The sequence below is a fragment of the Peromyscus eremicus genome, chromosome 7, assembly GCF_949786415.1.
Source record: "Peromyscus eremicus chromosome 7, PerEre_H2_v1, whole genome shotgun sequence".
Taxonomy (NCBI): Eukaryota; Metazoa; Chordata; class Mammalia; order Rodentia; family Cricetidae; genus Peromyscus; species Peromyscus eremicus.
The window spans coordinates 74296112-74307761 of NC_081422.1; the positions used below are offsets into that span (position 1 = coordinate 74296112).

At 43.2% G+C, this 11650-nt stretch overlaps 1 pseudogene; it reads left to right on the top strand.

Moving 5' to 3' along the window:
- Positions 1-716: 716 nt before the first annotated feature.
- Positions 717-2345, top strand: LOC131915649 (5'-nucleotidase domain-containing protein 2-like; annotated as a pseudogene).
- The last annotated feature ends 9305 nt before the right edge of the window (positions 2346-11650 follow it).

Genomic DNA, 11650 nt, shown 5'->3' on the forward strand with positions numbered 1-11650 from the left:
ACACCTGCTCAGAGGCTGTAGGATCCTCACAACATGACTACATACGTAACATACGCTTTGAAATATGCAGATGGTTCTTTTCTGCTATGCTCACGTACTCTAGGATATACTAAAAATTGAAACTAAAAAAGTGAAAAAAATCCAAAATTGTGGATGTAGCTTAGCTGGTAGAATGCATGCCTAGAATGCATGAAACTCTGGGTTTCAATATCCATCAATATCTAAAATAGGGCATGGTAGCACACATCGGTAATCCCAGCATTTAGGATTACAAGGATCAGAAGGTCAAGGTCATGTTGGCTGCATAATGAGTATGAGGCTACCCTAGGTAATATGAGCCCTCTCTCAAAAAAAAAAAAAAATCCAGTAGTGCTTCATTAATTTTTAAAAGTTAAAAATAGAAACAAAATTCTCTATGGCATTTTCATAGACATTTTGTTCTTATTTGCGCCCCTGTCCCATTTCCCTTCCCCCTGCTTTTCTCTGCTAATCTCTCTCCTTTACCCACAGCCTCCTTTCTGCTTTCATGCCACATGTATTCTCTCTCTCTCTCTCTCTCTCTCTCTCTCTCTCTCTCTCTCTCTCTCTCCTTCCTCCCTCCCTCCCTCCCTCCCTCCCTCCCTCCCTCTCCCTCTTTCTCCCCCTCTTCCTCCCCCTTCACCCTCCCTTAGGATATCATCTTCCAGTAGGAGGGCAGCAGGTCCACACACAGGGGCATGGCAGGTGCGGGACTGTGGGCACCAACTAGGTGCTGGCTGTTGTGCAGAGGCCATGGAGGACCATGGACCACCTCGTCCTCACCCTCCTGTTCTGGTTGCTGCCCACTGGGTCTGGACCCCACTGCACCAGCACCCCACGCTAAGCACCCACAGGACACTGCTCGGAAACTTCAGCGTGCACTTGTGGGCTGGGACACGCAGAAGCTGGTGCACGACCTTCTGCCCCCTGCGGTTGGCAGCCTCCTAAACCCAGCAGCCATCTATACCAACAATGAGATCAGCCTGAGTGATACTGAAGTCTATAGCTTTGACTACCACTCCACAGTGGCCCAGCATGAGGATGCACCACACCCTGAGATCTTCAATGCCGCCCAGGGACATCCTGATAGAGCATTGTAAGTATAGTGAGGGGATTTGGAAATATGACTATGATCACAGCTTTGCCATCCATGGCCTCCACTATGACATTCAGAAAAGCCCTCTGGTGAAAATGGATGCTTTTCATTATGTACAACTAGGATCAGCCTACAGAGGCCACCAGTTTATGCCAGAAGATGAGGTGACTGACCTACATGTTCATGCACCCCTGCACATGAACTCACTATACCAGACGAGTGGCTTCTATGGCAAGAACCCTTCCATCAAGCAGTTCATGGACATCTCACCTTCTCACTACCAGAGTTGGCATTGCTGCCTGGTGTGGTAGACTACTTTCTGGGCCACAGCCTGGAGTTTGACCAAGTACACTTCTCTAAGGATATGACAGATGCCATCTTGGATGTGAGTGTGAAGGGCCTCTTGTACTAGTGAATTGAGCAAAACATGGAGAAGTACATCCTGAGAGGAGTCCTGAGCCACCTGGTGGCCCCTCATCACCAACAGTCCCTTCGGCGTTATGGACAAAGGACTGAGGCACATGGTAGGTCCTGATTGCCACCAACTCTTTGATGTAGTCATCGTTCAGGGTGACAAGCCCAACTTTTTCACCAACCAGTGCAAACCTTTTACGAAAGCTTGTTGAGAAGGGCTTCCTCACTGGGACCACATCACTGGCCTGGAAGAGGACAAGATCTACCAGCAGAGAAGTCTGTTTGACTTCCTTTGTCTGACAGAATGGCAAGGCTGTGTGTGCTCTATGTCGGTGACCACCTCTGTAGTGACCTGGTGGATCTCATGCAGCGGCATGGCTCGTGCACAGGACCGCTCATCCCTGAGCTAGAACTCGAGATCCACATCATCGACAAAGAACAGTACATGCACTCCTTGACCTGTCAGCAGGCGCTCTCGGGGCTGCTAGAGTGCATGCAGGCTCACCAGGAGGCAGGTGCTGGCTATCTGGACGAAGGTGCCACAAGAACTGAGTGAGATGTGTCACCAAGGCCTATCCAGTGCTCCGTTTGGGAGCATCCTCCACATCTTCCACAACCTACCTACTTCTCCAGGAGCCCCATGCGCTTCTCCAACCTCTACACAGCTGCTGTCAGCTGTTTGCCCAACTACCATGTGGATTTCACTTTCTACCCATGCTGCACACCCTTGCAGCATGAGGCATCATTATGGATGGACTAGCTCTGCACTGGCTGCATGAAAACACCCTTTCTTGGTAACATGGCCCACATCCACTGAGGGCACTTTTATTGTACTGGACAGACCCACTATTCTTTCAGCTCCAGCCACCCTGACAAATAATAAAAGTAGTCTCTGTCTTCAAAACAAACTCATCTTTCTCTCCCATGGTCAACTCCAAGTTTCATCATACACACACACACACATTAAACTTAAAAGAATAAAAATAAAATAAATGCCATTTCAGGAAAATAGATACACTGGAAGTCATCATGTTAACTGCAATAAACCAAGACTCAGAGTGATAAATACTACCTATTTCCTATGAAGTGAGTGTCCGTGTGTGTGTGTGTGTGTGTGTGTGTGTGTGTGTGTGTGTGTGTACATGCCATGGCACATGTGCAGAGGTCAGAGAACAGCTTTGTGGAGTTCATTATCTTCTCCTGGAAATTGCTCATCAAGCACCTCTAACCACTTAGCCATCTTACCCAATTTAAATTTTCTTTACATCTGAATAAAATTCCATGGTGTATGTACCACATTTTCTTTATCCATTTATTTACTGATGGACATCTGGGCTAGTTTCATTTCCTAGCTACTGTGAATAGTGCAACAATAAACAGCAATATACAGTATCTCTGTTGTAGGACTTGAGAGTCTCTTGGGATATACCCAGGAGACCTGCAGTTGGATCGTGTGGTCCTTCTATCCCAATTTCCATAGAGGCTGCTCGAGTTCAAATTCACAGCAGCTTTAAGGATACCTCTGTCACCACATCCTCATCAACATGTGTCATTTGTTTTCTTGATAGTAGCAATTCTAACTAGGGTGAGATGTCATTGCAAAACAGTTTTAACGTGCATTTCTCTGATGGCTAACGATGATAAGGACTTTTTCAAATATTTATTGGCCATTTGTATTTTTTCTCTTTAAAAAAATTTATTAAGTTCATTAGCCCACTTCCAGATTAGATTATTGTGAGGGTCCCATCCCCACCTCTTTTACAGGGTTCCTGAGGAGGAGAGAGGCATAAGGAATTAGTAGAAAGAAAGATAGCGGAGATAAGACAGACAGAAACACACGATAGCTTCAGAGGAACTAGACCAAAATCCACCGGCCCCTTCTGTTGCTTCTAAAGGGCTTTTTAAAGGAATGCCAAGGGGTGGGGCAAAAGGCCTCCCCCTTGCTAGGTCAAAGCACACTGCACATCCAAGTGCAGACCCTTCCAAACACCTGGTAGCCACGCATGTGGCCAATCCATCCCCTTATGCAGCCCTGCTGGTAAAGCAAGCTCAGATCTCACAAGGAAACCTCTGTGGTCTCCCACAGATTATTTGTGTTGTTATTATTATTATTTGATGTTTGCTTTTTACTGTTCTCCACATATTCTAGATATTACCTTCCTGTCTATGTTTTTCACCTACTGTCTCTTCAATCTGTTTGTTTTGCCTTAACTGTGCAGAAGGTCTCTCTCTCTCTCTCTCTCTCTCTCTCTCTCTCTCTCTCTCTCTCTCTCTCTCTCTGTGTGTGTGTGTGTGTGTGTGTGTGTGTGTGTGTGTGTGTGTGTGTAGAGGACAACTTTGTGGAGTTAGTTCTCTCCTTCCACTATTACATGGGCTCTGGGGATTGAACTCAGATCTTTAGGCTTGTGCTGCAAGCCATTTCACCATCCCAGAAACTTTTTAATTTCATGTGTCTCATTTGTCAATTCTTAGGATTTTTTTTTTTTTGTGTGTGTGTATGTTATTGAAGTCCTTTTCAGTAAGTCTTTGCCTATGCCTATATCTTGAAGTACTTTACCTGTTTCCTTCTAGCATTTTCACATTTTGAAAAGTCTTCTATTAAGGGTTTTGATCCATTGTGAAATGATTTTCATGTAGAATGAGAGATGGGGATCTACTGTCGTTCTTCTAATAGTAGATCTCCAGTTTCTCCAGAACCATTTGTGAAAGAGACTCTCTTTATTCCAATGCATGTTTTTGCACTTTTTTCAAAGATTAGGTAACTGTGACCCTGTGGGTTTACTTCTGAGTCCTGTCTTCCACTCGTCTATGTGTCTGTTTTTGTGCTAGTACTACCAAATAGTCTGCTTTTGGGAATAATTTGGCATCTTCTTTTCCCATTTCTTTCCTGCCTGTGCCTTTTCTACATCTGTTGAGATGATCAAATGAGTTCTGTCCATAAGTCTGTTCATGTGCTGAATTACACTTATTGATTTGTATATGTTGAATCAACACTGCAGCCTTGAAATGAAACTAGCTTGGTCATAATCTTCTCAGTATGTCCTTGAGTTCAGTTTACAAGAATGTTATTGAGAACTTTGCATCTGTGTTCATTGTGGGAACTGGTCTCTAGTTCCCTTTGTGTTATTTGTCCTCATCCAGTTTGGGTATCAGGGTAATACTGGGATCATGGAAAGAGTCTGATAGTGTTCTGTGCCTTTCTGTTTTGTGGAACAATTTAAGAAGTATTGATGTTAGATCTTTCTTAAAAGGTTTATAGAATTCTGCACTGAGTCCATTTCTGTCCTGGACTTTTCATGTGTGTGTGTGTGTGTGTGTGTGTGTGTGTGTGTGTGTGTGTATGTGTATGTGTGTGTGTGTGTGTGTATGTGTGTGTGTGTGTCTATGTTACATGCATATGGGTGCTCCCAGAGGCCAGAAGAGGGTGTTTGCTGTGGATATTGCTCTGTATAAATAAACACTGATTGGCCAATAGCCAGACAGGAAGTATAGGCGGGACTAACAGAGAGGAGACCTGAGGAATCAGGAAGGGAAGGGAGAGATTGCCTGGAGCTGCCACCAGGACAAGGAAGATGTAAGGTACCGATAAGCCACGAGCCATGTGGCAAAGTATAGATTAATAGAAATGGGCTAAATATAAGAATAAGAGCTAGACAATGATAGGCCTGAGCTAATGGCCAAGCAGTTTAAATAATGTAAGAGTCTGTGTGTTTATTTTATAAGTGGGTTCCTGGACTGGCGGGACTTGGCAGGAGCTGGAGAAATTCTCCAGCTACAAGTGTTGGATCCCTTGGAGCTGCAGTATAGGAAATTGTGAGCCACTTGAGTGGGTACCTGGAACAGGACTCTGGTCATCCGTAAGAGCAGCAGGTGCTCTTAACTGCTGAGTCATCTTTCCAGCCTCCATTCACTGTCTAAATGAGCATAGAAAAGTTTTCCTGCTTTGTATGGATGAAATGTTTTTCAATATTCACTTTGTTTTTTCCATTACTTTTTATGTCCTTGTATTAATCAATAAGGAAGTTGTCAAGCATGTAAGGATTAGTCAGTTTTCAATGTGTTTTTAGTTTACTTCATGACTTAAAAAGAAAGTCCTGAATGAAGTACCACATCAATTCACTGGAAGCAACTGTCAGGGCAACATGAGGTTCTCCTGAACTCTAAGGGACGTGAGCTAGCAAAGTTTAGATCCAGTGATTTATAAATGTCCTTACACTGACCACTGGGCTTTGTTCTTCCCCATTTGGAAATCAGAAAAATACTAGGGAGATTAGGACAACTGCTATCTGTTCCCAAATTTACACTTTTTCTGTTAATCCATCATGTGAACACAATTCCCTGTTGTGATATATTTGATTACACTGTGTAAAGATATGTCACTGTGGTTGGTTTAATAAAAAGCTAAATGGCCAATAGCTAGGCAAGAGGTATAGATGAGACTTCTGGACAGAGAGAGCTCTGGGAAAAAGAAAGGGGGAGTCATCAGCTGGATGCAGAGGAAGCAGGACATGCAGGTAAAAGCCACGAGCCACATGGTAGCATGTAGATGAATAGAAATGGGTTAATTTAAGTTTTAAGAGCTAGTCAGAAACAAGCCTAAGCTAAGGCCAAGCTTTTATAATTAATAAGAAGCCTCTCTGTATCATTATTTGGGAGCTGGCTAGTGGGACAGATAAAGACTCATTGTAATTCCATATTATTCTAAGTAAATAAGATGATTTTCTGTCTCACTGTCTCCATATACACTGAGTCCTGTGTGCCATGAACAGCTCAGTTGTTCTTGCCCAGTTTTTTATGGTTGTCAAAATCATTTTTTTTTTGTTTTTTTGAGATCAAAATCATTTTACCTTGTTTGTTTTCCCCCTGAGTATTGGGGATTGAATACAGGAACACATACATATTTGCTAGGCAAATACTTTACCACTGATATGTCCCCAGCTTTTAAAATTGTTTTTGTGTTGAGGCAAGGTCTAATGGAAACCACTGCAGAAAATCACACTGGTCAAAATACAGAGATCAATTGACTGTGGGGAGCCCAGCCCCAACAGATATATCGACACACCACTCCTGCACCTAAGGGCTCAGGGAAGATTGCAGAATCACATACACACATACAAGCAACACCAAATGGACTCAGCAGGTTGTATTTATATATTTATGTGCATATTCATATGTAACAATAATAATCAAAGAAAATGAAGCCATCAAAATTGAGAGGGAGTGAGAAGGTTGGGGAGGGAAAAGGGGGTGGGGGGAGAAACGGTGTAATTGTATTTCAACTACAATTTAAAAAAAATAATAATTTTTGATCCTTCCGTAGCACCCCATAGCAGAGGTTACAGGCCTGTGCCTCCCACATGTCAAGTTCAAGGCTAGCCTGGGACACATGAGATTCTGTCTCCAAAATAAGGGCTAGGGAAAGCAGTTGCCTTGAAGCATGAGGACCTGAATTCCATCTCCTGAGTCCATGGTAAAGACAAAACAAAACAAAAACCAGCTGGTTACAGTGATGCACTTAGAAGCCCAGCTCTGGAGAGACAGAGACAGGTGGGTCCCTGGGACTCACTGGCCAGCCAGCCTAGCCTAAATTAGCAAGCTCTGGGCCAATTATAAACCCTATTTCACAAAAAAAAAAAAGTTGGGGACTGGAGAAATGGCCTAGAGGTTGAAAGCATTTGCTGCAATTACAGAGGACCCAGGTTCAGTTCCCAGCACCTACATGGTGGCTCATAGTTGTCCTTAACCACAGTTCCAGGGAACCTGGTGCCCTTTTGGGCCTCTGGAGGTACCAGATATACATGCAGTGCACTTACGTGCATGCAGGCATAAATGCTCATACACATAAAATATAAATAAATTAATATTTAAAAATAAAGTGAATTAACTCCTGAGATTATCTTCTAGCCTCCAGAGGCACAGGTATCCTCACATGTGTATCTACACACATACACACACACACACACACACACACACATTCATGCACACATACACATATACACATACACATATACACACGTACACATACACACACACATACACACATATACACACACATACACACACTCATGCACACATATATACACACACATACATATACACATGTACACATACACATACATACACATACACACACACACACACACACACACACACACACACCACAGAAATTCAATTGCCTAATTAAATAAATAAAATATAACCATTCAGCCAGACATGTTGGCTCCTACCTTAATCCTACCACTTGGGAAGTACAAGCAGAAGCTCAAGGTCACCTTCATCTATATAACAGGTTTGAGGCCAACCTGGGTTACATGAGATCTTGCCTTAAAGAGAAAATTGTCTCTAATGTAATTACATTAGGTATGGCTGCTCCTGCCTGTTTTCCTAGCACTTAGGAAGCCAGGGTTCGATAACGGTAAGGTTGAGACAAGCCTAGACCACACAGAAAGTTCAAGGCCACCCCGAGCCACATGTTGAGGGTGGGTTATAACTCAGTGGTAGAGCACTTACTGGCATGTGGAAAGCCCTGGGTACCATCATCACCAGAAAAGAAAGGGGGTGCGGGGAGGAATGGGCAGTACTGTGTTCACATGGTCTTGAAGAATGACCATGAAATGCTTATCTATCCCAAGAGAGAAAAAAATAGCAGGGAAAAAAAAAACCCTCTTTCAAAAGAGAGCCTCCTGCTGCATGACCTCACCTAAAGGAGCCCACAGCCTCGCTGGTTACTAAAAGCCGCCTTCCCCAGTCTCCTAGGGAAGTGCAATGAGCTAAGAATCAGCCTTGCAGACATGTTACCTAGATCTAATCAGAAGGAAACCTGAGACACAGCCAGATGCACAGCATCCTAAAGAGCAGGAATTAGAACTGGGCAGGTCCATCCCTGGTTTTTCTTTACAGGCTTTCATTAAGAGAAGACCAGAGGTGGTGGTGGCACACGCCTTTAATCCCAGCACTCGGGAGGCAGAGCCAGGCGGATCTCTGTGAGTTCGAGGCCAGCCTGGGCTACAGAGTGAGTTCCAGGAAAGGCGCAAAGCTACACAGAGAAACCCTGTCTCAAAAAAATCAAAAGAAGAAGAAGAAGAAGAAGAAGAAGAAGAAGAAGAAGAAGAAGAAGAAGAAGAAGAAGAAGGCTATCCACAAAGACCTAATCAGCTATATAACATATAAGTTTTATTTATGCATATGTATAGAGACAAAAAAGCCCCCAAAAAAAGTAGAAATGTCCTCTCTTCACCTGACCTCAGTGACCTGTGACTTCTTTTACAAACATCAAGTGACTAACTCCAAATGACCTGCGGCATTTTACCCCAAATGATCATTCTCAAGAAAGACAGCTGCTGGATAAAATGTACTACTTCATGAGACAGTGAGAGCCCACTTACACTTCTAGCTATGAACCCCACACAAGGGGGCACATGAGATAAGACCAAGAACCAAGCCTTAATTGTTACAAAAGATGCCCAGTCCCTCTTTGAGAGGTGACCCCCCCTCCCCTCTCTGAAAAGTCATGATTGTCTCTGTCTGACTTGCCATGTGTTGTCTTTGTTAAATCTTTCTTACATGTGCTCTGGCTTGGTACATATGTTTGCCTCTGTGGTTGGTCACTGTCCTTCCTGCCATGATAACATTTATGAGTCATGATAGCAATTTAGAGAGAAATAGGAGTTCTTTGTACTCATCCTTCAAGTAGCTATAGATATAAAAGTTTGCAAAATATGCTAAAGAACAGCAGTACCAGCTGGAGAGATGGCTCAGTGGCTGGGAGTACATAATGTTCTTCCAGAGGACCAGAGTTAGATTCCTAGCACCCATATCGGGTGGCTCACAGCTGCCTGTGTCTCCAGGTCTAGGGATCCAACACCCTCTTCTGCCTCTGTAAGTACCACACTCAGGTGTACAAACCCACACCGAGAGGCATACATATAATATAAAAATAATAATAGAATATTTTAAAAGAACAAAAGCACCTTTATTTGTGAAAAAAATAATATAAAGCAGAAAGATTACATAGGCCAAAAAGCAAAGCACACCACAATCATGACTTTCAAATGGCAGAGGCATGAGTCTCTGCTGTGGTAATCAAACCATCGTGTTGGGAACTGCATTTTAAAGAGTAAAGGCAAAAAGACAAGTATGGCAGCACTGAGGAGCAAAGGGAAGGAGAATTGCCACAGTTTGAGCCATCAAGGGTTACAAACCCAGAAAAATAAAGTAAACACAATGTAAGGCATTGAAATCCTCTAACTCAGCCCTCTCTCCTTTTGTAGATTAAAAAAAAACTGACTCTGAGAGGCTAAGTGATTTGTCCCAAGTCAACAAACACAGAATCCACTATTATTTTTCACTAATCTGTCTATTTAATCATTATTTCTTGGGCACTTAGGCTTCCCAAAAGCCTCACAAGAGCTTTTGCTTCTCATTTGAGACAGACCCAGGACACACCAAAGAAGAAGATGCATGTAGAACTCAGTCATTACAAGTTTCAAATGAAAACTGTTGTGGTTTTGTGGTGCTAGGGGCGGAGCCCCGGGGCCTTGCGCATGCTAGCCAAGTGTTCTACCACTGAGCAGTACTTGCAGCCTTCCAAACACAGTCTAAAAAGGATTGAGTAATGCAGGCAGAGTGGTTGCTCGTTATGAAAGTGGAAGGAACAGGCTCTCAAAGCGGAGTGGCCCCAGTAGGAAAAGACTTCATTCCTACCACAAGGAACTGAATTCTGACAACTACCTAAACAAGCAAGGAGATGGATCTTCTTATGGCCTCCAGAGAGTTACAAGGCCCTGCTGATACCTGGTTTTAGACCATTGAGATACATATTGCCCATCCCACTACAAAACCATAAAATAATGTTTGTGCCATTTTATTATTTAAAAATTATATTTATTTATGTGGAGGAGGAGGCAAACATATCATATGGCATGTGTGTGTAGAAGTCAAGGGAAAACTTTCAAGAATTGGTTCTTTGCTTCCACCACGTTGGTCCTGGGGATTGTGCTCATGTATTCAGGCTTTATGGCAATCATTACTCACTGAGTCATCCCACTGCCCCCTATTTGCACTATTTTAAACAACAAATCCATTGAGTAAAAAGAGAAGTCAAAGATTTATTGACTCGTGTAACTGAGAATAAGAGGGGTGGAAAATGAGATGTGTCCCACTGACATCAAGGAGGCAGAACTCAAAGTACTTTTATTATTTCTCCTCAGATTGTGCCTCTAATTCTCATTGTATGTGGACCTCTGTGTTTTTCTACAGAAAGATTTCCTCCATATTACAGAAGATAGATGCAACCATGGAAAACTACAAAGCTATGTTTTTCCATTCAGCAGCCACAGAAAAACATGAGACTTACTTCTCTCCTTGGTGTTCAGATTGAAGCCCCATGGAATATTACCCATTAAGCAAATTAGACCATATAAATGCTTCCTGATCTAGAGGATACAGCACCATATTTGACCAGGTAATGATCACTAGAGGCCCCAGAGCCCAGCTAGTAAGTACAGCATTTAGCTAACAACAGCCTTGCTGTTATCCCCAATAGAATGAGGAAGGGGCAGATCCCCATCAAGAAAGGAGAAAGGGAAAAAGAGAAAGACGAGAACATTAGGTGACCACAATTATAGTAGGGACAAATTGTAAAGGTGTAGGAGTCCAGTTCTGACCTTCTCCCACCTTTTGAAGAGTTCTTAGGTGGAGGAGAGAGGAATTAAGAAAATATCAGAAAGAGAGACCCAGAAGAAAGACAGAAACACAGGATAGCTTCGGGAGAGCCTGAGTCAATACCCAAGAGCCCCTTCATTTATTCAAAAGAATTTTTTAAACAATGCCAAGGGGAGAGGCAAAAGACCTCCCCCTTGCAAGATCAAAGGACACCATACAGCCAAGTGTAGACCCTTCAAAACACCTGGTAACCACGCCCGTGGTCAAATCATCCCTTTATGCAGCCCCACTGGGTAAAGCAAGCCCAGATTCTCTGACCCTGAGTAAATTCTCACTTGGAAGCCCCTGTGGGTCTCCACATAAAGGGAAGTGCTATCCTACTCAGAGGCGACCCAGCTGAATTCCTCTCTTGTCCTGATCTTCTTGACCTTTGAAGACAGGACATCCATAGATAGAAAT